Source organism: Ochlerotatus camptorhynchus, unplaced genomic scaffold (assembly GCF_037179485.1).
Source record: "Ochlerotatus camptorhynchus isolate MF236.1 unplaced genomic scaffold, CSIRO-AGI_Acam_v1.1 ptg000292l, whole genome shotgun sequence".
Classification (NCBI taxonomy): domain Eukaryota; kingdom Metazoa; phylum Arthropoda; class Insecta; order Diptera; family Culicidae; genus Ochlerotatus; species Ochlerotatus camptorhynchus.
In genome coordinates this window covers 1299608-1326444 of record NW_027040781.1, presented here as the reverse complement: position 1 = coordinate 1326444, position 26837 = coordinate 1299608, and the positions used below count along the sequence as shown (strand labels likewise).

General features: G+C 39.3%; 1 protein-coding gene across 1 annotated transcript in view; it reads left to right on the top strand.

Moving 5' to 3' along the window:
- Positions 1 to 3882: 3882 nt before the first annotated feature.
- Positions 3883 to 26837, top strand: part of e (ebony) — a 58134-nt gene continuing 35179 nt past the window's right edge. The window contains exons 1-2 of the mRNA XM_065228524.1: positions 3883 to 4265; positions 21137 to 21176. The gene's annotated coding sequence lies outside the window, so the exon portion shown is untranslated. The remainder of the gene's footprint in view (positions 4266 to 21136; positions 21177 to 26837) is intronic.

Below are 26837 nucleotides of genomic sequence, written 5' to 3'. Positions count from 1 at the left end.
ACTTCTCTCTCTTTCTCTCTTTACAGGTATTCCACTAAGACGACCACATTCATCAGGAAAAAAGTAAGTTTTTCAAAATCAATAACAAAAGATTGAACTTCTCAAACACCAAAACTTCACAAAAGACAACAAATGTCTAAATGTTGCAGCAAATTCTCTACGACTAGGGGAATGCGTCCAATGTATAGGCTCATATCGCTTCTAACGACCGCAATAATAGGACCGTTTCCCCTACTTACTTACCTTACCAATCAGGCTAAGGCCTTGTTATCCTCTGCTGTCTCCACTCTACACGATCCATGGCCTCACGTCGCCAGCCTCGTAGTCTGCGAAGGGTCCACAGGTCGCCTTCTACTTGGTCGATGCACCTTGCCCGCTGCGTGCCTTTTCTTCTTGTTCCTTTTGGGTCGCTTTCGAGAACCATTTTCACTGGGTCGTCGTCCAGCATACGACGTGCCCAGCTCACCGTAATCGCCCAATTTTTGCAATGTGGCTGTACTCCACTCTGTACAACACTTTCCGTTCGAAAACACCAAAGGCGCGTTGGTCTTCCACGAGCATAGTCAAGGTCTCGTGGCCATAGAGGATCACCGGTCTAATCAGCGTCTTGTAGACTTCGTGCGGCGGCGATTTTTTTTTTTCGACCGGAGCGTCCTCCAATTCCCTGCCTTAATGCGTGTTTGAATTTCTCTGCTGGTATCATTTTCGGCGGTCACCAGTGAGCTCAAAAACACGAACTCGTCGACCACCTCGATTTCGTCACCGTTAATCTGAACTCAGGATGGGAGGCTACAATTGTCTTCCCTAGAACCCCTTACTCTCATGTATTCCGTATTCGATGCGTTGATGGCAAGTCCAATCCGCCTCAAAGTTCCGTGTCATGATGTCGATGTTATCGGCGAAGCCATGAAGCTGGACGGACTTCCTGAAGATCGTGCCACTCGTCTCTACCCCAGCTCTTCTGATCACACCTATACTACCACACAATAGCAGATACCAAAGTCCATCACAAAGGGACTTGAGAGTGTTCCCGATACTCGAACCACGCACATAACTCGATCCATCGTCGCCCAGACCAATCGTGTCAGTTTATCCGGAGATCCGTAGTCATGCATAATCTGCGATAGCTGATCTCGGTCGATTGTGTCGTATGCGGATTTGAAATCGATGAACAAATGATGTGTGGGCACGTTGTATTCACGGCATTTCTGCAGAACCTGCCGAATCGCGAAAATTTGGTCCGTGGTAGCGCGGGCACCCATGAATCCCGCCTGGTAATGCCCCACGAACTCTCTTGCAAATCAGCCGACCGATCTCCTCCTCAACTTCTTGAAGATCAGGGGCTGGTAGTAGTTTGGACTATGCTTCGGTGGTAGATCTAAATGCCAGTAACGCACCACGAAAAGGTAATCTACCAGGTGTTACTGGGCAACTCTCATCAAAATAAAGGTCTCACAGTAAGCAACAATTTCACAGAACATACAATGCTGATAAAGTTTCAGTTTCTGTGCCAAAATAAGTATAACCTCCTACCTATACTTTGACCGCAGGACAATTCTAGGGCAACTACCTGCTGGTCCTCTAAGTGACGAACTGGAAATCTATAAACAGAGTTGCTACGACTACGATGGATTTTGCGATTTTCGTGGATTAGAAGTGTGATTTGAATTTCAGATTTGGTCTGGCGCGATTTAGGCGTGGATTAGATCTACTTAGTCTGAATTCAACTAAATTACAATTAAAATTATTTGATGACTCCTTCTTCTTCTTCCTCCTCGCATTTCAAGCTTATTGCTTAACGCATATTAGCTTATTGCGTGATCTAAACTTAGTGTTCTGCACTTCCACAGTTATTAATTGGCAGCTTTTGATGCCTGTACCATTTTTTGCATTAGTATAATTGTGTGGCAAGTACAATCATACTCTATGCCCAGAGAAGACGAGAAATTTTTCAACCCGAAAAATTGCTAGACCGGACCGGGACTCGAACCCAGCCAGCTCCAGCATGGTCTTGCTTTGTAGCTGCGTCATTACCGACTGAGCTAAAGGACTGCCTACGCAAACAGCTGAGATCATTTTATAACATCACAGTGTTTGAGGAAATTTCCCGTTTCTGCAGTTGTCAGTAGGTGTTTGAGTATTTGAAACCTGCAAAATTCTGGAAGCTCTAAAACTTCTCAGAGCTTTAATTACATTATCAGTTTTCTGAATGCCCTTTAAGATGCATGTTCCGCCCCCGGAGCTCGTTGGACATCTTTGTAGCTTTCTGGACCTCTCTCAAGTCTGAAGTTTGCAGATCATCTCTTAAGCACTTTAAAAATCTTCGAAGTTCGCTGTTTGCTGTCCGTAGTTCGTCGAACCGCTCTGCAGCTCTTCAAGCTTCACATATTTTCATTAGCTCCCTGATCCTCTCAGAAGTTTGCTTTGAAGTTCAAAAATAGTAATCTCAAGAAAAGTTAAACAAATTTTTGAAACAGAGAAGATCAGATTATTTCAGTGATATTGAGAAAAATTCAGGGAGCATTATCAGAGACGTTTAAGGGAACTTCAGGGATGCAAAGGGTAAGCTCAGAGGAGGCCAAATGAACTACAGAGTATTTTAGGCTTCTTCAGAAAAGTTTATTAAATGTAGGGAACCTCAGCGAAATCAGTGGATTTTTTGTGAAATTTGAAGAACCTCTGAAAAGTTCAGGCTAATTTAAGGTTGTTAAGAGACTAGTAGCTAAAAGCCAGTTAAACTAGAATAAGCTATTTTTCATTCACACAATGCAGTGTGACAGTCGGACTCTCTATATTTGTGCAAATCCGAACTTTGGCGCGGATTTGGCGTGAATTTGTCGCAACAACCCCGAATAAGATAGGGATGATGTGCCAGTTATGGATATACGTTCCTATGGCGTATTTCAATTGTAGCCTATGGAATTTTGTCCCACGCTCAAGTTACGAGTTAAATCTTAGCCCCGGATAAGTCACGAACGACCCAAGAGTGCTCAAATTACTATAATTTGGTAATAAATAACACTAGCGAATTAAAAAAAAAACAACGAAATTTTCGCAAAATCTCCTCTGATATCAGATAGAATTTCTGACTCACTCTTCTCACAAGATCCGAGTCCTATAGGAAACTCGCAAAAACATCACTACAAGAACGAAGATTCGTTATCGATTGAAACCTAATAAATCTCACACAGATGATCGCAGATAACACAACATCTCCGAATGATCCAGACACTGTACTGACTAGAGCATAACAACAATTACTTCATCCGAGAGTTCAGATCATGACACGACTTACTGCTTTATTGATTTTATCGTTTAATTTGACGACCTGTTCCGGGGAAAATCGAGGGGGAAAAACCTCCTACCGCAACCCAATCAAAGCCCAGTCATCCCGATAGCTCATTCATGTACCGTAATTAATCGTTTTTACGCTGATGCTTTTTTATGGCTCGGAATATTTTGCCAACCTGACTCGGAGACCGTAAACACATTCCCAGTTGTTTATCTCGCCGCATTACGCGATGTTCTTTGCGTGTAAGAAAATCGCAGAATCAACGTGACTCAGTCCGGTCCAGTCGTCTGCTGGTGAAATTGCATAAGAAATTTATCCCCCACCACCCCCAAAAGCTCGTCACGCCACCCTGCCGAGCACTGCACTTGTTTCAAATCAGCACTCACCGGTGCCTACTTCCCGATTCGAGCCGTGAGGCAGTCGGTGTTGTTCTACACGCGGAGATCTTGAACTGCGCGGAACGTCACCGCGCGCGGCAAACAATTCCCAGAGGCATCACAATCGCACACGAGAATCTTCATTGACGCTCACTTGGAGAAATTTGCTTCATTCAAGTGCCGGACGCGATCGCGACTAGAGGTGCACGCAAGCACGGCGCGGAATTGTTTTGGAAACCCAGATTGAACGGACTAACATAGTGTGTGAGAAGTTCAAATAGTGCTTCCGACCTAGGAAGATCAAGCAAGACACCACTGCAAGTGAGCAAACAAAACTCTGGTCGATTTGTGCAAAACAACGCTCGGTAATTGTATTCATTCGCGAAACGTCGTTGTCGTCGTCATCGTCGTCGTCGGTTGATTAGTTCCACTCTCTCCGGCAAACACAAATTGGTCTCATACCGCACAAAAGTTAAGACTTGCGATCAAGGACCGCGTGACGCCGAAGCCAATCGACCGCGGAACGTTCGTCGAGTCCTACATTGTATGTGCAGTAGCAGCAGCTGTTTCTAAGAAATTTTGCAACCTTCCATTGGGTAAGCATACTAACTATGACCACCAACCGGATCGGAATGTCCCCGTTGTTCCACGTCAATGGTCCATTTATCATCGTGAACGGGGATCCAATTGTGACCATTGATTGAGTTCGTCGTCATGAAAATGCGCGGTGGAAGGCCGGAACGAAGCACAACTTCTTAATGGAAAATAATTTGCTTTTCAGCACAGAACTTAATCACTGTTTCAAGCGCCACCGTCGCCGGCCCGTGTGATCAAAACAAGTGCATACCTAAAGCTTAACGTCTGTAGAACGATCAGTCGATATGAACTTTATTGACATCAATAATTCATTACTCCGGACGCAGTCACACTGTGCGGAGCTGCCCAATCAGGCGTAATTGCTCCTTCGGGTTTTGCAAATCCGGTGCCATTTTGCCCATTCGCTCTGTACGCTCTCTATTACTCTGAACACTAGAAGCAAGCTTTGTTGAGGGTGCTACTGACAGCTTGACGCTCAGCTGTCCGACCGAACAAGCCACTTTGGGCTTGAGTTGATGCGGACAGTTTAAATATTCTAACGCGAATATTGAGCGGCTGTGATTACAGGGTTGATCGATGAAATTGCCATAATCAATCACCGACTCTGGGTGCCTCCGGGGACTAACTACTGCTTTCAGCTGTGAGCAATATTTAGCGTTTACCGTGATATCCACGTCCATTAAATGACAATAAACAGCTTATCCCGAACATGATATAATTGATCGAAGCAATAATTTAACATCTCAAAATCCTTCGAACGTCACCAACCTTGTCGTGCTACAGTTTGATACAATCCTTTGGGAGTGGCGTTTGGTCTAGTTCATACTGTGTATAATAACACAGGAAACACCTCTAGCATTATTGATTAACTACTATTTAAAATCAATTAAAAGTCTATATAATACGTGGCAATGCTTGGAGGAAGACTAGTGTTTCTCAATATACGACTCGTGACTTACTAGTGATAGGGGTGGGAGCTACCCTAGAGGAACGCAGTAATTCAGACGACTTGGTAGCTCACTTTCCGGCAGGTGCTTCCAAAAAATTGGCTATTTTGTAATCGCAAAATTGAACTTATTTGTAGTTCTGTTACTAAGGTTTCAGCTCAATAATTATCATAATACAACAAAGTTACAAAGTTAGTCCATTTTGTATGAAAATCTTATATTGAATAACATTGACCAGAAAATCCTCTGCATTTACCCAGGAAGTCTTTTGGACTTACCCATGGAGTCCTCTCGGAATAAATTCTTGACATACTCCTGCAAGAACTCTGGATTTGCCAAAGAAATCATCTGAAACTGCCCAGGAAGTGCTGTAGATATTCTCAACAAGTCTTCTGGACTTGTTGAGACCTCTCATCTTGCTTAGGCAGTCGTTTTGATTTCCAAGAAAATCCCTACGAAGTTTTCTGGGCTTTCCAAAAGTTTGTTTGAACTTGTCCAGAAAATCTTCCGGACTTGTTAAAAAGTCCTCTTGATATTCTCAGACAGTTGAACTCCTTAAGAAGTCTTCTTGGCTTACCAAGGGGGTTCTTTGGACGTTTTCAAAAGTTTATTCGAACTTGTCCAGAAAATCCTCCGGAATTGTCCAGATATTCATGTGGACATTCTATGAAACTCTTATGATCCATTCCATGTAATTCTCTCAACTTACGTAGAAGTCTTTGAAACTTGCTCAGGAAGTGCTCTGATCTTACTAATTCCTTGAAGATTTGTGGATATTCTGAGGAACTCATCTGGATCTACTCAGGAACTTACTCAAGAAGTTTGATTTCCCGAGAAATTCATTGGAGCTTGTAATAGTCTTGTAATAGTCTTCTGGACTTATTCAGAGAGTCCTTTTGACATTCTCAAGTCCTCTGATCGCATCCACGAGATTCTATGAATTTGTCCAAAAATTTATCTAGACTTGCCCAGGAAGTTTTCTGGTCCTACTGATTATTATGGCAACTTGAGGCAGTGCCTTTTTACAGATACTTAGGAAGCCCTCAGTAATTTCTCACGAAGTTCTATCGGCTTTCCTAATAAAATATGTATGGTTATTTTACATAACAACGTGTTTGAAATATCATTCAAACCAATTGTGGAATAGTTCTACCATTTGGGTTATCGTTCATTTATGGTCATTGTTTATTAGAGTTTCTCATGATGTCCTTGGGACTCGTTCAGAATGTCCTCTGGTCAAAATGTCATCCAAGGAGTCCTCTCGGAATGAGTTCTGGCTTGACATACTCCTGGAAGAACTCTGGATTTGCCAAGGAAATCACCTGAACCTGCTCAGGAAGTGCTGTAGATATTCTCTACAAGTCTTCTAAACTAACCTTAACTAGATTTCTCAAGAAGACCTCCCAACCTGATTAGGAAGTCCTTCTGATTTCCATGGAAATCCCCAAGAAGTTTTTTGGACTTACCAAGGGAGTTCTCTTGACGTTTCCAAAAGTTTGTTTGAACTTGTCTAGAAAATTCTCCGGACTTGTCCAAATCCTCTCGACATTCTCCATTGCGACAAGTCTTCTGAAATTGTTTAAATTATCTCGACTTGCTTCGGAAAGTCTTTGGAACTTGCTCAGGAAGTGCTCTGATCCAACTGCTTCCTGGAAGATTTCAGGATATTCTGAGGAAGTCATCTGGATCTACTCATAAAATACTGTGCACTTAGTCATGAAGCCCGATTTCCCAAGAAAGGCTTCTTAAGAAGTAATCGTGTCATGCCCAGGGTGTCCCTGAACCCACGAGATTCCTTGGTCTTATCTATAAAATTCGTTATATAGATGAACTTAAGAAATCTGCAACGAAGTCCAGAGAACTTCATAGAAGAGATTTTTAGATAGTTTCTTTATATTCAGGGATATTTTGAGTGCTTGGAGGATAAACAGAGAACTTCAGAGCAGTCACATTCACTTCAGGAAACATTCAAGGAGTTCCGAAGAAATTTGGTATTTTCCAAAAATTTCAGGAATGTTCCGAAAACTTCAAGACTATCGTAGAGTCTTCAGGTTCAGGAGGAATAAGAAATTTTGAAGGAAGTTCCGTGAGCTTCAAAGAAGTTTTTAAAACTTCAGAAAAATTTCAGGAAAATTTCTGGAGTATCAACAATAATTACGGGAATTTTTGTTTATTTTATTTTTTTTTTTGGGACATTCAGAATAGTCTAGAAAGTTCAACGCAGTTCAGATTTGCCATGGAAATCATCTGATCCAGTTCAGGAAGGGCTGAATATAATCTCCACAAGTCTTCTGGACTAAACACAACAACCTTGTTCTACAAGACCTCTCAATCTGCTTAGACAGCCCTTTTGATTTATATGGAAATCCATAAGAAGTCTTCTGGGCTTACCAAGTGATTTCTCTGGACTTTTTCAAATGTTAAATTCTCCAGAAAATCCACCAGACTTTGTCCGAATTCCATGAAATTCTCTCGACTTGCTTAGGAAGTCCTTGGAACTTGCACAGGAAGTGCTCTGATGTTACTGATTCTAGGAAGATTTATGGATTTTCTTTAGAAGTCATCTGGGTCTGCTCAGGAAATTAGGGCAGTTCCAATAACATCAGGAACATCAAAAAGTCCAAAAGTCTTCAGACAAGTTAAGATTTCACGAAAATTTCACAGAAGAGAGAGAACTTGCAGTTGCATTAAAATCAGTGGCGAACAATTTTGAGGTTCCACATTTTTTTCAGAAAACCAAAGATTTGCAGACACATTTAGAAAAGTTTCGAAAAATATTGGAGAACCTCACAGAAGCTCAGAGATTTTTAGGGAAGTTAAGGCAGTTCTGTTAATTTCTGGGTCTTCTTAGAACTCCAGTAAAATTTCAGTAACTTCAGAGAAGATCCATCATCGTTTGAAAAATTGAGGAAACTTTAGGGAAGTCCAGTTAATTTCCGAGGAGTATAAAGATGTTTAGAGAAGTTTCGTGTCAGGATTGTTTAGAAAACTTTGAAAGCACTGCATGTCAGTTCTACCTCCAGGAAAATTGTGGCAAATTTGAGAAGTTCTGATGATTTCAGCAATAAACATTGAACTTCAGGAAAGTCCATGAAAATTTTAAGTTAGTCCAGAGAACTTCTTGTAAATTTAGAGATTTTAAGAAAAAATTACGTGATCTTCCGAACTGTTCTGAGAACTCCAGGAAAATTCCAGGATCTTCAGGGCTATTTTATGACCATCTGGAAAATTGCAAGAACTCTATGGCCTTTGTTTTGCTTTTAATATCTGACTGTAGCAAATAACAGTCACCATTCAAGATATCCTGAATACTGAAATCTGTTGAATTGCGTGCACATGCAGTTATACATTTGTATATCACAATTATGGATTTGAGATGGGTGGAGCACGCACATTAAAAAAAACAGTGAGTAACAAGCTCTAAATTTACCATGACAGTACTGATCAGAATGGTTGTTAGACTTGCTCAGGAAGTCGATTTGACTTTTAAGGAAGTCCCATCCCAACAAAAAAAAAATGTTGCTGCAGATTAGCTTACACAATCAACAATTGGCTTATGCAGCTAATTTTTAACAGTCTAAGCTAGTCTACAACTAAAATTGTTCGGGTCATGTCTCTGTCAAGGAATTCCTCTAAACGTGTGCAGTCGAATCGACTTCAACTTGTTTAGGAAATTCTCTGGATTTGCGTAGATTTTTTTTCTCCGCAAGTCTTCTTAACTGACTAAAGAAGTCCTTGCCATTGAGGAATTTTAGTATTTAAATTTTCACTAAGCACTCTCGGGTAGAGAAATGTTGCTCCACCCCTGGTGATAAAAACAAACGATTGAAACAATTTCCGTGGATTTAAAAAAATATTTATTGACTCTAGCATGTTTTAAACAGATGTTCCGGATCTTCCCGTGGCCTATCCCGTAGTCCTAAAAGTTCGTATTTCGGTCACAACTCCGAATAATTCTGATAAGACGTCTGTAAGTGATTTCGAAAGTTTCGAAATCCGCTTCCAGTAGGACTTCTGAGCGATGTCAGGAGACACATTTAAGAAATTTCCGGAGAAAGTTGAAAGAAAGTTTTGGGGAAAGATGGCGAAACTTTCAGAAAAAAAATCGAATATTCTTTCAGGACAAGTTAAATCTAAAATCTAAATCTAAAATCTAAATCTAAAATCTAAATCTAAAATCTAAATCTAAAATCTAAATCTAAAATCTAAATCTAAAATCTAAATCTAAAATCTAAATCTAAAATCTAAATCTAAAATCTAAATCTAAAATCTAAATCTAAAATCTAAATCTAAAATCTAAATCTAAAATCTAAATCTAAAATCTAAATCTAAAATCTAAATCTAAAATCTAAATCTAAAATCTAAATCTAAAATCTAAATCTAAAATCTAAATCTAAAATCTAAATCTAAAGTCTAAATCTAAAATCTAAATCTAAAATCTAAATCTAAAATCTAAATCTAAAATCTAAATCTAAAATCTAAATCTAAAATCTAAATCTAAAATCTAAATCTAAAATTAAAATTTAAGCCTAAAATCTAAACATAAAATCTAAAATCTAAAATCTAAATCTAAAATTTAAAATCTAAAATCTAAAATCTAAAATTGAAAATCTAAATCTAAAATTAAAATTTAAGCCTAAAATCTAAACATAAAATCTAAAATCTAAAATCTAAATCTAAAATTTAAAATCTAAAATTTAAAATCTAAAATCTTAAATCTAAAATCTAAAATCTAAAATCTAAAATCTAAAATCTAAAATCTAAAATCTAAAATCTAAAATCTAAAATCTAAAATCTAAAATCTAAAATCTAAAATCTAAAATCTAAAATCTAAAATCTTAAATATAAAATCTAAAATCTAAAATCTAAAATCTAAAATCTAAAATCTAAAATCTAAAATCTTAAATCTATTCATCGATTTCTAAGGTCGCTTACAATACTATTGATCTTAAAAATTATTGATAAAAACAGTATTCCTGGAAAGAAACTGACCGGGCTGAACAAGGGGCTACAATATGGATGGTGTATAAATAGGGTTAACTACCCCATTTCCGGCCTATTGAGCACAACCCGCACTTAGTATTTTTTTTTTTAATCTAGCGTAGTTAAGCTCCAAACGGAATTTTATTAATACAGATGGCTTCCAAATCTATTTACCTTGCCGTACGTACCGTAAGATTTGATAAAGAGGAACAAATTGTTGAGATATTGTCTAAAATTGACGCTAAAATCGGCCTACGGATTCTAAACTCGGCCTGCCGCATTGAAACACTATTGAAACGCCAATGAATTTACTTCGACCTATCGGATGAAGATAAAGATGGATTCGGTCGGAGTGCTTCATTTGTATTTGAGAATATTGGGTGCAAACATTCATATCACGCGTTCTTATTGCCTTCGTTCGGTAGCATTTGAACTAAAGTATCGTACCAAACGCATAATTTACCTGTTAACGTCGAAATCATGGATTTATTTGATGTTTTCTGCTTGACGGGTCCAAAATGGGCGCTTAGGCCGAAGTAGTGCTCTACCCTATATCAATCTCGATAAAATCACGTAAAGGATTCAGGCAAGACTAAGGTCTTTCCTGGTTCCGGTTCAACATTGCGCTAGAAGGTACAACGTGCGTGTTTTAATCAGTTCATTTACTTTGCTGATAACGTGAATATTTGCCGGAAGAATGTTTAAGGCGGCTGAGATGTTAAGCGGCAATGAAGGTGAACACATCGAAGACAAATATATCGATTTTGCTTGCATCTAAGTAAAACTGTGATAATCGACGAAGATGAGTTCGAGTTGTACCTCGGATCAGTGCTGGTATCAGTACGGGTTTACTACAGTACATTTGAAAATCGAATTTGAAAATCATTAGGTAGGAATGAATACTAACCACTCCAATGCTTAGATATTAAAATTTGACATTTCTTCCGTCACACACAAGCTTGCAGCAGTTCAGGCAAATGCAAGCGAGAACGTTTCTTCTTCTCTGCGCTTGCAAGCGGTCGCTCAAAGCTGTAAAAATTTCACATCGGATGATGGGTTAGAAAAAAAGTCAACATTTACCAGCCCTGCCTCAGATCAGCAACAGCAGCAGAGCAATAAAGGAGACGTATTGCCGGAAGTTGCACTTCCTATTTACTCCGCAAGACCTTGTGGTTTGGAAAACTTTGCCTGCATACTAAGTGTACCAACGAAACGTTGATAAGACCGGTAGTGTTCTACGGTAGGTGTTGCTCGAGAATGACTTGCAAGCTGTTTTCAAACGTTACGTGATTCCAATGTTGTGACAACAATCTCACAAATATGGTGTTTGCCTCGATTTCGATCGGTATAAGACGGAGAGACAACCTAGCAAGGCAGGTAGCTATTTCAAGTGGATTAAGATCAAGGCAGCGTGGGACTTAAACTAGAGACAAGCAGCCACGAACCTAGTTTGTTGACACACACTTAGAAATAACTACTTTTACACGAGACGTAATCCATATTGGACGTAAATCATAGAACGTAAACAAAAATTTCATGTAAAATTAAGTGTTCTCAAACCGAAACATCAGCTAGTCGACGAAGACAACGTTTGATTGAATTGATTTTCACGTTTCTTTCAACTGATTCTTATGTCAAAAGGCCCGCTTACATGTGTCGGTCTCAGGGAACCGAAATTTACATGACTTTTTAGTAGTGTGCAGGTCAAGTCTCATTGAAGGGCGAAGGACCAGAAAATGAAATAAAATAAAGTAGGACTATAACATTTGACTAGAATAGGCTGAACAGTTTTCAAATTACATTGATTGAAGATAGGTTTTGCAGCACTGATTCTATGGAATGGCGATAGTGGTGTAGTGGTAAGCGTTATTTCCTCTAACCTCAAAAGGTCTGGCTTTAATCCCATTCGTCGCCGTCGGGATTTTCTGAGGCATAAAATCTCTGATCACGCCTTCCTTCGGAAGGGAAGTCAAGCCGTTGGTCCCCGGTTCATGAGTTGATGGGTCGATAGGTAGGCTCCAGGTGTGAGAGAGCTGCCTCCCTGGCGTCGGTAGCATTGGTACTCAGTACGGAAAACAAGATCGACGGAAAACAAATCGAGCAAATTAAAATAGAGTAAGGATCACCGAGCAAAAAATGTACGCAAACAAATTTGCAATATACATTGTATCAATATATTCTGATTTATTCTCATCACAACCAAATCTTTGCCATTGATCAATTTCCATACAGGATTTAGCTATAAAGTTAAAATCTTATGTATGCCATTCATTTGTATTCATACCACTCCCAAGTAACGACTAGTTAGCGATAAGTTACATGTATGTGATGAAGGCTGGATAGCCATAGTAGGCTGCATACACGGCCTTTGCAAACCGCTTAAAATTAAGTAGGATTTCATTCATACGCATTAGTATTAGCAATGATGAAAGTTGCACAAATTCGCATGTGATCCGAGCCCTTGATTTTGCGTACGGGGGAGCAAGATATCTACCACATGGGTGGTCGTTCGGAATTTATCACCACTGCCTCTCAGAAGCAAGTGATACAACTTCCAACGACCGAGAACTGACCTGGCTACTTTGCAGCTAAGTAGTGGAGAAGGGAAGGATCGTTACTTGCACATTTTTTTAAGAGAGATGCACAGAACTCTAGAACTGGTAATCGAATTTGATGGAAAATGTTCAAAGTTTAAAAAAAAAACAAGTGAATGGGTCTGGAATTAAAACGACGGATTTCTGCTCGCTGAGGAGGATTTCACACATTTTCGTAATATCTGAAGTTATTCAAAACTGAGCTTGGGTCCACGATTGTGGAAAACTTAGATAAAAATCTGGGTGATGCGGTGTGGCTTCTTTTCAAAGTTGGCAGTGATATTATTTGCCATCGGCTGAAAGCAAGGGCTGCCAAACAGTATTATGCGTAAAGCTCAATCGTGACTTTTCGATTGTTTGTTTATGTTCGTAAATTCGTGAATGATTAGAGAGTTGCAAAATGAACCAATTTTTGATAGAAAAAAATTAAAGAATATTTTGGTATACTTAAAAAAATGGAGCTTACAATACTACTACATCTCACTATTAATAGAATAATTTGAGATAAGCTTGAACAATTTAAATATTGATGGACTGCAATACTTATATTTGTTTCGTCGCACCGGGAGAGTAAAAATTGCTTCGGTTTGACAGCACGAAATTGGTTCGATTTTGGGGTCCGTCTTCGCATCACCCAGGCATCACCCAGGTTGATAGGTAACTGAGTACCAATTCAATCGACGCCAGGGAGGTAGCTCCCTTACCTGAAACCTCGACCCATCAACTCATTAACCGGGGACCAAGGGCTTTACTTCCCATCCGAAGGAATGCGTGATCAGAGATTTTATGACGGAGCCGACTGAAATTGAACCCAGTCCCTTTGGAGTGAGAGGTAGTCACGCTTACCACTACACCACCGGTTAATAATTTTCATGAATTGTAAATGTATTTTGAAGCTATCCGGCTCCATATAGCTATTTGAGCCATTTGAGCCTTACTAAATAAACGAATCGAAAAAAAAAAGTCCTAACCATGAGTAACCTTCCCAATTGATCTTCACACCAAACGCAACCCCGTGTCCAATCGAATATTCAATAACTCAAACACTTCACTCCAAACAACAACTCAACTGCCTATTCTAACGAGATCAAGACTCACCCTCAAACCACAGCCAGCAGTAGTAGTAGTAGTAGTAGTAGTAGTAGGTAGCTTTTATCACCCGTCTAAACGGCAACACGACTTCATTCGCTTAACCGGCATCAATTACCTTTAATTTAATAACGGCTACATAGACGATCATTCCGCAAGTGAAGTGTGCGATCGAGAACGAACACAACACGAGTATAACGAGCATACCTATATACAAATTTGGCACGTATTCCCCATTGCATGCCACTGCACTTCGACCGGGGACCAGACCAGGTGCCGGACGGCAAATTTGGGCAAACATTCACCATCCTCTCATTACCACCACCACCTGTCAATCAATCAGCAACGGAGATCCACTACCGCCATCATCGGTGGAGTTGATCGCGGTGTCGCATCGATTGATCGGAAGTTTTTTTCTGTCCTGTATATAAATAATTTAATTGAGCGTATACATATGAGAACCGAACTGTTCATCACTAATGGTCTCGGCCAATCAAATTGTTTGTTTTGCCCGGTTCCGCACAATCAGATCTTTGGAGAGACTTGTTTGCAACCATTTGAAATGAGCCGGCAATTAGTAATGTCGATGACTGTATGGAAAAGTGCATAGTCACAGTACGGCAATACAAAGTATGTTCTCAAAATGTTGCTCGTGTTTCGTTCCTGGGAATCCTAATATGCAAAAGCTATGCCCGTTTTTGTTGTGTTCTTCACTTAGTTGAAATGTTTCAATTCTGACTGTGAGGTGAGGAAGATCTTGATTTCAAAAATAATGCTCCAGTTTCCACAGAGCGAAATCACACTGATCGTGGGAGTTTCGTGCTAGTAGATGATTTTTGCTCTAAAGTGTAACATGCAGTGGTTAAATACAAATGAGGAGGAAATTCCTGTCATATTTAAACTATTTAAAATAAGTTGTAAAATCTGGAATGGATGTTTCTCCTTTGCTGGAATCAGTGCTGTGCCGATCTGCTAACGTTTTCTAGAACTAATGCAACTAATTAATCTGATAAAATTTCACATAAGAGAAGGTAGTAAACTTTACGTGATTACCTCTCACCCCAGCAGGCCTGGGTTCAATCCCAGTCGGCGCCGCCGGGATGTTCTGAGGCATAACATCTCTGATCACGCCTTCCTTCGGATGGGAAGTAAAGCCGTTGGTCCCCGGTTCATGAGTGGATGGGTCGATAGGTAGGGTCCAGGTGTGGGAGCTGCCTTCCTGGCACGTCGGTAGCATTGGTGCTCAGCACGGAAAACAAGATCGACGGAAAAAACGAACCAAAGGATTATGACGAAGGACTCAGACGTTGCGAACAACAAGCTAACTTTTCCTATAGTCATTTCCATATAAACTTCAAAGGGCCAGTGCAGTGTGCGTTCGCATCCAAATAAACTTAAATGTTGGAAGATCTGATTCTGAATCGATTGAGCTGGTAGCCTTAAACGATCATTAATCGCAGGGGTTCGGTGACCTAGTAGCAACCGTTTTGGCTTACTCAGCAGAAGATCATGGGCTTTATCCCAAGACTATTCCTTACCTGCTTACTGCTCTTACTGCCTGTGATGCCCATAGAAGTGCAGGCGACTTCTCACCTCCAATAAAGCGATTATCAAACCGACAATTGATCTGCATTCGGATGTGGCCGGCACCGGTACTGAAAAGATACATGGAATCACTACAATGGTGCAGTGAAGAGGAAGGTTTTAGGATTTCCTACAAGTTTCTTCTGACACCCACCGGAAGATTCCTGCAACTTCTCCTGGAAGATAATTCCGCTTCTTTTTCAGACATTCTCTGAAAGATTGTTCTGTTCTGACACCGGCCAGTGTTAACGATTTCTCCTGGAAGCTCCTTTCTAGTTCCCTAAGAGGTCCCGCCCCGGAACAGTTTGTTATCTCTTGGGACGGTACTAATGGATATTTTTGGCCGCTATTGAATATCTAGTCGATTGCTGAATTTATGTATGGGCCCAAATTAGGGGCATTTAGGCCGACATTACATCCATTTTCCCTATGTTATATACTTTGCGTTAGTCGGTATTGTGCTTATTGTAAGACCATTGTTTCAGTCTTCATTCTTACCATAGGGCATTGCTTAAACTTTTCTACGTACACCCTTTTTATTCAGTATGTGCTTCACAGTGCTATGTTGTACTTGTAAGCAACAAGAAGAGGGTGTGAAGTATGTGTTTGACTCATAAAACCTGTCAATTTCGCTTTGAGAGTGTCACAATTAGCGATCTTATGATTCGTGGGCGTTCACTCAGAGTGAGCGTTCACGAGTCGTAAAAACGCTGATTGTGACGCACTGAAAGCAATATTGACCGATTTTATGTGTCAAACATGACCTCTTCTTGTAACTTACAAGTACTAATTAGCATTATACTATATCATGCTTTCATAATTCCGAAAAAACAGTTTTTTATAGCAAGTGAGTGGAAGTAACCCTGCATCTGTTTTCTGTTTATGGCCGTACGACTGCGCCCATTGATTTAACACACGGCGGCTCTTTATCCAGAATTCGCTCCTCAAACCGCTGCTTTAAAATACTATCAAAGTTACACACCTGTGTATAATCCTTATGAGCGGGGTTGCATCAAAGATGAATACTGTTGCATCGCGCTTATGAGTGGTGCGCTTCGACCGTCACCAAATGAGAATTTAATAGCGAATTTGTTTATTATTCAGTTCCAACCTGGATTGGGTATCAAGATTGGGTCTGCTTGTTTTCTGACAAACGTCAGTTTGCTCGTTTGTTTTTTAAACCCAGCTCAGGTTGAGGTTCGCACTGACAAAAAGTTCGGTTTCGCACTGGTTCCAACCCCGATAATAAACGAATTCGCTAAAACATAAGCGCGACAATATTGCTTGCCAGCAGAGCGTAAAATTATTGACAGCTTGGGCTGAGTGTGAAAGCACTAAACTAAATATTCAATTCATTGCTCTGTTTAGATCGGTTGTACTGAACGGTAAAGGACAAGGCAATGAAAGAGCCAACACAAACATTCAGTCACTCACGAACACGCGACTCACACCGCTTGCCCTCGCTCACACAGCATGTAGTTGAGGCATTTTTACATAGAAAATATATGCTCAGTCACTCAGAACAAGGATTGGGTACCATCACGGAAGAATAAACGTACCGACTGAGCTACTGAAAGAGTGCTCTGCTGCCAGTGACTTGTTTACATCTCAATCATTCAAACTCTCACGAGTCAGTGAATGATGAGGCGGATGCAAGATGGGGAATGACAGGTGGGCAGGAACTCACGGTCTCTCAGTGTTGGTGAGTTCTTTGCCGTTAATGTTCACGAAAAGTTCACTATTTTGCCATACAGAAATTCAAAACAAAAATTTTTGATCTGCGGATTTGGACAGTTTTTGACCAGTTTCGTACGACCGGAAGGTGTATGCTGGTCACAAATGCCGTGCCAAACTGATTTTCTACGCAATTAATCAATCTTTGATGTGAATTTCGCTAATAAACACGAGGAGCATTTCTTATAGCAAACTTGCCATAACAAAATGGGCATGGTTCATTTTAGTAAACAAACTAACACTTCTTCCGACTGTGGCAGCTCTCTTACTCGCCTAGAGGCGAATGGCTGTTCATATTCATATGAAAATGACTCATTGAACCTCTGACTATTTTGCGCACTGCATGCCAGACAAGGAACTTTTTGGGGAATTTCGACTTATTTTTGATTCTACATTCTTCCGGAGCACTCATCCGGTCAACCGGAGTATAAAATTCAGAACGTCACACACCGTGGGTTTCGACAAATTCAAAAGTTTTGCTAACTCTCGAGCGGATAGACCGTGATTTTTGTTCAAGCGTACAGGATCGGATCGCGACGAGCTTGCTCCGGTGAAGCCATGATGTTATCAAATGAACTTTTCCTGACAACCAATGCCTGCTGTGATTCTATATACTATTAGCTTGATTCAGTGAAATTTCGAAAAATTTACTCAAAAATTGCCTTAATGGCAGCGTTTTTAATGTGTCCGGATTTTTTCGTGTTCAACCTTTGGGCCCATGCATTAATTATGTCACGCTAAATCGAGCAAAAAATTACAACCCTCCCCCCCCCCTATCGTGACGTTTTTCCTATAACTAATGCATTGCTTGTCACAAAATCTTAGACCCCCTCTCCCCCCTTAGAGCGTGACATAATATATGCATCAACCCTTTATGATGTAATTTTAACGTTTAGAAAGGCCATGAGCACTATTTTAAGGTGTTTTCAGAGATTCAAAATTGAATAAAGGCATTTTGCTGTATTTTGATGTTTTAAGACTAAAGGGTGACATTTCATCACACAAAATGATTCACCAAAAATGGTAATGACTAATTTCAGGAAATGAATTCTATGAGATCTTGAACAGTCATCCAGAGTTGCGACCTATCACAATCACCATCATCAAACAGCTGATGGTAGTAACGCTTTGTACATTCCTATCAATGTGCTCGTCGAAGCTCTCTCCATGACCATCCATCAAGTTGACGAAAGAAGTAAAAAGCAACTGCATCACTGCAGTCATCATTCGCTCGTTGGGGGTTTTCTCTTCGAGGCAGCATTGCCAGATATTTATTCCGATTGTCTAACTTGACACCGATATACAGTAATACCGATTTTTAAGATTTTATACGATTTTTTAATATGGTAAATGAAAGCTTCGGCAATACCTTGTTCCATTATTGTCAGGGGGTTAAACAACGTACTTGAGAGCTCAATTTTGACATGTGGATACATTGTGTTTCAGAGCATCTATTGACCAAATTTAAGTGCTCTATGGGGTTGTTTAACCCCTGACGATAATAGGTTAAGGTACTGCCGAAGACGATATTTCCCCTAATCAAAATGAAACTCAAAGGATAAAAGTTTAGAGCCATTTGCAAATTGAAATTTGATTGTGGACACACTTTATTTTGGCATTCTTAAGTAACTTTGGCGCACTGGAGGCAATATCGGCGTTTGGGATTAATCATGATAATCGATATAAATGAACATTTCCGGGTCAAATAGCAAAACTAAAATTGAATTTCAGACTCGACCTTCTCCGATTTGCATGAAACATTGTATAATTGTTTGTTATGGTCAATGATTCACACATTTGAGCTTAAATTCGTCTATTTTGAATCTCACAAAAATAACTTCAATGTGGCATATTCGATTCAAATCATAACTTTGAACCGTCTCTTCCAATTGAAATGACGTCTGAGACAAAGTTATGAAAAATTTTGAGTTAAAAATTCATAAAAAGTGTTGAATACTTAGGGGAAATGACAGCTTCGGCATGACAGACTATTTTTGGCAACGCAAATTGAAACGCTAATTTCACTGGATTTTCTTATGAAAACACTTCGCTGAATGCATTCAAACGATTTTTTAGGCTTTCAGCTTCAATTTGATTATATTTTTACCACTGAGAAAAAGCAAACTAGCAGGGTTTTCTTGAAATGCAACACACGCACTACAAAATGCTGCTGATTTCGAGTTGCCGATAAAAGCACAGCTGTTTAACACGCAGCTCAAATAGAAAGGTTGCCGAATAAAAAGATGTTGCCCATAATAGTCGCTCTCACTAGAGAAGTTTGGAGCTTTGTAATAACGTTTCAAAACAGTTTTTGACAATTCTTTCGACTGAAATTGTTAGAGCAGCTGGCAGCAAAAGATTGTAAACAAACCAATACTGCATTCCTTAGAGAAAAAGGCTATAGAAAGATGGTCGCTGCTTAGGTTGCCGAGAATACGTAAATTCCCCTAAGTGATAAAAACCGACCCTAATTAATATTTTTTTTATTATTGTACATCAAAATGCTTATGAATATTGCTTTTTTGGTGGTGAAAATTTCCAGTTGAACACGAAAAAAATAACAAAGATCATTGAACAACAACTTTTCATAAAATTTAGGAATGTTTTTTTTTATAATAATATTCTGAGCAAAATTTTACAAGAAATAGTTGTTTTTGTAGATTTTAAGTATCCATCTTAATTTTTTTTTAAACGAAAGAATTTCAAAAACCATTGGAGAGGATAATTTTTGGTTTTCCAAGGTTTGACCACTTACTTGAAATTGTTTGCCGTGCATATTTTTCTTTAAAAGGAATTATTTTTCTAACAACTATGTCTCAGACGGCATTTCGATTGGAAGTGACGTTTTCGAGTTATGTTTGGCTGAAAAATATCGAATATTTTGAAGTTTTGAAACTATTTTTTAAAGATTCAAAATGGCCGAATTTAAGCTCAAATGTGAATGATTAACCATAAGAAACAATCATGCGAAGTTTCATGCAAATCGTAGATGATCTTATCAGATCGATTCGTCATTTGGTGTGGAACTGCTTTAAAGTGAAAATGGAATTCATCAATATTACCATCAGGTCGGAATAATTCTCAAACGATCGAATTTTTCGGACGACCTTTTTTGGTTCATATTATCATTTGTATGGTCATTTTGTTTTAAGAACCATGTCGTCAAAAAATATTTGCCATTTTTCAAACCGCACGACTGTAGCCATTTACACTTATTGGAGATTTGAAGTTTATTCGACAAGTCTTTAAAAAAATATTGAATTTGAAAAGCCTTTTGTAAGGCGATTCCGATCGTATTAGAGCAGTTTTAATCGATGGGGGTGACTTTACCTACGATGCAGGAAAAAATTGGTTTTGCTGTGGTTAGCTGATTCTGAAGATTTCCTGCAAAAAGATCGTGCACGATGCAAGTAGATGCGAGAAATGAGAGAAGATTTTTCGTAGGTTGATTCGCTAGTGGAAGATTTTTCGAGCATCTAGAATTACGATTTAGATATGACGGCCCCCTCGGTTTTAATACAGTCCCCCGTGTCATGGATACTTGGAGCGTTTACAATGTGAATCTTAAGCAAAGTTGCACAGCGGTGCAGATAGATTGAAATGTTCTACATTATAACTCAGTATTTCCATAAACTTTTCTGAAGACACATATTTCCTAACATATCGTTTTCATTGAGATATGAAGCATTCTTTATGCGAGTCCCCTTAAAATATAATTATCGGCCACAACTTTTTTGTTTGAATTTTCCAAGGCATACTATGATCAGAAAAGTCTTCCAATCATAAAAAAACACTTCGACTATTGCTTGAATCTCTCGATTTGTAAAAGCTATTATTATACATTTCCTGATAAATAAGTCTGGTATTTTCGGTATTTTCAGCTAGAATATTTGATCACCCAATATTAAACTATTTTTTTACTTTCTCTCTCTTTTACAGAATCCTGAACCTAACAACCAATTCCATATACTGTGAAAAAGTAAGTACCATTAAAGTAAATCAAATTAATGTGCTCAAACGAGTTCATTCCTCCACTCAGCGGCCTTTTGCGGGCAATCACCTTAAATCAAATATGATAATGATCCAATAGTAAACACCCACAGCCCTGCAATTCGCCGGAATTACAGTATCCGGATAGAATGCAACTTAGTTTGTCCCGCTTGTTTTTTTTTTTTTATTGACACAGATTTATCGGTCAAATCAGCGGGAAGTTATTCATTCAAGTACCGACATACAAAACCGATTAACTAATCTGTCTAGAACATCGTTCCAACTCTCCGGTTTCGATGTACGAACAGCTGTAATTAATCAATTACAGCGCAACATGTTCTAACGCATCGAAGCAGCTATAAAATTATGTCGACAATGTACCTCCCAGCTGCCATTCTCTTTGACCGAACGCTAAACGCTTGGCTTGTAAATGTCAGTCTCTCCCGCTGCCGACTGCTAGAGCTCTACCCAGCCAACAGCCAACCAGCCGGCCGCAGTACAATTCAATCAAATCTCATTTTCTAATTAATATTCCACTTCCTCATTACATTCGTTTCGGAGCTAAACTTTGGAGTTTAGAACCCCGGCAGCGTTCTATGCGATTCGGACGTCATCCACGTTCGTCCATTCGTCCATTCGTGGGGCTAAGTAGGTAAATCAGAAAATTAAAATTATACAAACAAGCCGGTTAATCAACTCATCGCCGGGCGGTATCCAGTCCAGTGGTTAAACACGGCCGCAGAGGCAAACTCAAAATTGAGTAGAATTCCAATCATTTTGGCAAAATCCGATTGCTTTATTTGTGAGTCCTTGAGTGGACGTAGGTTTTTGCCAACATGAGCGAAATTCTACCCAGTTTTAAGTTAGTCACAGCGGTCGTGTACATGCCAACATTTGAATTTCAGATGTAATTCTCTAATTCTCTCCGTCGTTGGACAATCATACATAGGGAAACCGAAGGGGGACGCTTGGTCGGCGATGACACACAGAGGGCAGAGGGAGGGCAATTTATGGTCTATTAATCAATCCGGCTTAGGTACCCATCTAAGTTGCGTAACACGACCGGTGCAGCTTAGCTATCGAAGTCACGCGCTCGCCGAGAGACATCACACGCCTTCGTCGTTCGCGGTTTTCAAACTTCGTACACACTTGCCTGCTGTTTTGCTTGTTTTGTTTACGTTTTGATTTTCTTTCGCCATGCACCGGGTCTTTCAGGGTAATTCAGGGACAAGGTTGATGGCTGGTACAGGTGCATGTGCATTACTTGCTAGTCGTGATGTGAATTTGAGTACCTAATGTGGGATTCCCCTTTTCAGTCACAGCATTGCTTCAAAACCTGGAGCAAGATCAATCCCTTTTTCTTCCTACAATTCTTACAACTATTTTCCGGTGCTGGTGTGCCTTGGATCAAGTTTAAGCATACCTGGGCCAAGCAGATCAAATACCACTGGCATAAACGATATGAAATGACATGTTAAATGCATTTACGAGCTCGTTTGCATCCATCATGCTTGCATAAACTATCGCCACCTTGATCGCTTTCTAAATAGGGGTTTTGACCTAATTTCTGTCCTACTAAGTACGATGCGTCCTTTATTTTTTTTTTTCATCAAATGTTAATCAAAAAATTAGATTTTTTCAACTAAGCATGTCATCTTCTTCACTTGGTCTTATGAGTTTAAAATCCGCAATAACGCATACATAAGACGGAAAAATAGGGGAGCAGACGAAGCAACACGATACCCTAATCCACAGAAGACAGAAGCTTTTAGACCTCAGGTGATCTGTGGGTGATCTTGATCGTGAAAATCGCAACAGCGACGGTAGGTGTGGCGTTAAGGGGCCACTCAATAATTACATAAGCACTTAGGAGGGGAGGGGGTGTTTGAAAATCGATGCAAGATCCTACAAAGGGGAAGGAGGAAAGTTTGAAGATCGAAAATAATAAAATGCTTTCGTAATTACTGCATGACCCCTAATATAATGAAACCAATTGCTTCTCTGTTTTTGGGTGCTTTTCCGTTTCGAATCGTTGATCGTGGCCGGTCTGCAGATAAAAAAAATCCCATTCGTTGAAGGCCCTTTGCCGGTATAAGTGAAGCTTTACGAGGGACATGCTTTTCACAGCTATGGCAATTGGTTTGACTTGGGCTTGGTAAATATATCGAACGAACGGACGTGCGAACGACGTATCTCACGCCGGAGGGGGATCCCATTGATCTATTGGTATGGAGACGAAACGATTCCAAGGTATGACAAATGTACTTTTGCCTGTAGGCACAAGAATTCTGACGTACACAAATTGTGTTGTTGTTGAGATGGAGGAGGAAAAGTGCCAATTCATCGACTGTAAAATGATGATGAATAATGTATGGCCCATTCTAAAAGAAATGTACTTGGGGAATTTTGCTGAAGCAGACTATGCGCAAAGGAATGCTGTTTGTAGATTGAAGATGTACTTCAGTTATGCATTCTCTCAAGTTTTGTTTGTGTTAAGTAAAATTATTCTCGTATCGAATCTCACCTGGGTGTCTGTTTATGAGTTTATTTTTCCAACAGTTTGTGATTCACCTATAGCGACAGTAAAGCGAGAATCGGACTGCTTGGTTTTGAGCCAAACGAACTGTCAAAGTCCGAGGCAATCGAGCATGCAGCTTGTATCTTGTTTTCATTGGCGGTGTTACTCGAAAATGCCTTGCTATATGATGTTCTCAATTCGAATCTTTTTTAGCCTCTCTAGGTGCACCATTTTCCAACATATGAGGTCGTGTAAAACACACATCGTTTCTTTGAAAGACTCGGATGATCCGTTGAAATGCTTTTTTACGATTTATCCTAGAACGTAGCAATCATAAATTTCTTAAAATTCAGAAAAATCTAAGGAGAAATTCAGCGAACATCTAGAACGGTGCGTAAATCTTCTGGAAAAGTTAACCAAAAGTCAACAATAATTTACGGACATGTCAAACAAGCTTCTTCTTCTAAGTTCGAGTATTATAAGTTTTCATCTAAATCCATGATAGAAGAGTTGAAGTCTGCGACATCGATTTTGTCCTATGTTTGAGATCCCTTTACTTTATGTACACTGATAATGGTTTTTTATGACCGTGAAAAAATCTCCTATGTATAATCTTGAGCTTATGTTGGCATCAGGGTGTCACAATATCAGCTTCAATCAGCAAAATTGATGCGACGAAGAGACGGCTGTCGGCTAGCGTTCTTTTTCTGTTGAAGTCGAGCAGCTTCGCAGTATTCTAGCACCTCAGTCGGCGTCTACTGACAAATTTTCAATCGTTTGTCTCTTTTTCTCCCGTCGCTTCATTCGTCTTTCTTTCAAGGTTCGGTGACGCGAACGAGTGAAAGAACGCTTGACTTTTATAGTTTCCTTTAGCTTTTTTTTTCACAGAACAGAAATGGAACTTCGGATCCAAAAGTGGCTCCATATTATTTTTGTAAACACTAGCGCACCTAGCGGTAGAAGGCAAGCTTTGTCCGCTTCTGTTCTGTGCTTTCGTTCTAAGCGTGATCTTTTTTCATTTTCGATTCGTGCTGATAGTCTAGCTAGGCGTTATAGAAACGATGCGTTAAACACGTTTTATAAAAGAAACAAAACTCGAATTCATTTTAGAGCTTCGAAAATGTAGAACCCTGGTTGCCATAAACAACTAACGTGTAAGCAAGATTGTATACAATCTTGCATATTTCAGCGATTTTTCACCAAAATTTACACGAAATGTCGTGTTAACTCATGTCATATCAAATCGAAGAAATTCACATGCATTTTTCAAGATTATCGTGAACATGAAATTTTTTCAAGAATTGAATGGACTTGGAAACGTTTTCGAGATCTTAGATTTTGAATAAAAAATCTGAGAGAGACATCTAAATTCTATTTTTTTTTCTCCTGGGAGCATTTCTGTTTATTCTGTGGCACTTAACATTAATTCTAGGTTTCAGACACACAAAATCTGCAGATTTTCGAAATTTCAGGTGTGAGAAATTCTTCAAATGTGTGACTTAGATATTTTTCCGAGCTCCTGGTCCTGGACTATTTTCCAAGATTCAGGAATTTATTGTTTTAAATTATTTTCAAAATACCGCACACAGGATAAAATCACCGTACGTTTCGTAGTTACCAATCCGTGATTGACCAGATCCACCAAAACATGCACAAGGGACCAAATGAGTGAAGCTTGGGATTAGCAACCTATCCTTAGAGTGCAAATTCTGGTGAAACTGTATTTTAAACATCAAGAACGGTGATAACAGTCGTCAGGGAAAGGAAGGCATATTAGTTTGATAGACTTTGCTGATAAAGACCGAGTTTACCTCTGCATCTCCACATCTATCAAGGGAAGAGAGTTTTTGCTGGTAGGAAAAGTGATTGATCAGGATTCACCATGGTAAGTGACGTGATCATTTGATAACATGGCGATACTAATTACATCATTATAAATCGGAGGAGCCTGGGAGTGAACCCCTTTCTGCTCATTAAGCAAAAACGGATACCAATAGGCCACCGAGCTCCTTATATAGTAGCAAATTTTTAAGAGAAAGAGAAATATTCGGAAAGCCAAACTGTGATTTTATTCAGATTCAGAACTTCGGTACTTATACTTGAACACTTTGCAGGACTTTTTTTTCGATATAGGTTAGAGCTCTACTTCATCGTAATAGTCTATTATCGTTCTATCGAAAAGAAAACATCAATAATATCAAAAATTTCAATGTTCACAAATCACAAATCAATAGTTCTGTACCCAAGTTATAAACAAAAGAAAATGTCGATGAAGAGAATCGATCAAAGTTACTTCGGACCTAATGAATTGTTCAGCTTCAAATATAAAAAAAAAAAAACAAATATTTAATAGAATACGTCCCCGTAGAATCATCGAAAAAATTAATGAAAGTTTGAGAAATAGAAGCATTTTAAAATTTCAATCCCATACCTCACCGTGCAAAATTTTAAATCTGCCAAGAGAGGTCAAGTTTTAATCACGTATTGGGAAGGGATTCAATAGAGAAGAAAAACACCACGTGGGATTAATATTTCATTTTATATCAATAATACAAGTTAATTCCTCTATTATTTGATCACTAAGCTTAGTTGTGTCCCAGAAAGCGTATTATCACGAACAATTGAGATCCCCACAATGCATTTACTTTATATTTCAGTGACATTATTCGATGTTACTCGACTCCTCTCGACTGATTTAAGTTTTAAAGAAATTTGAGCCTAGGGGGCGTTTATAAAACACGTAGACTTTCTAAGGGGATGGGCAGTAGACTGATGCAAATTTTGACATTTTCGCTCCACAGTGCTCAAACGGTTCCAAATCGGGTCCTGATTAGGCTCCCAAAATTTGAAATCATTTGAAAAGAAACTGACTTGGCACAAACCATTTGAAGTTTATATGGAAATTACTATGGGAAATCCAAACTTTTTGTTCATTGTCTTCTTACCTTTTTCCATATGGCACAGTTCAAAAATTCAAAAGCTATACTTATGGAAAATTTTCTCAGCTTCAACTTAGCAGAATATAGTTGTTGAGCCAAACCTCAGATAAAATAGTTATTAATTGTTTAAGAGATTGATAATCTTATGACATGATCAAGCAGCTGTTTTGTGAGCAACACTGTATCTTGCAGT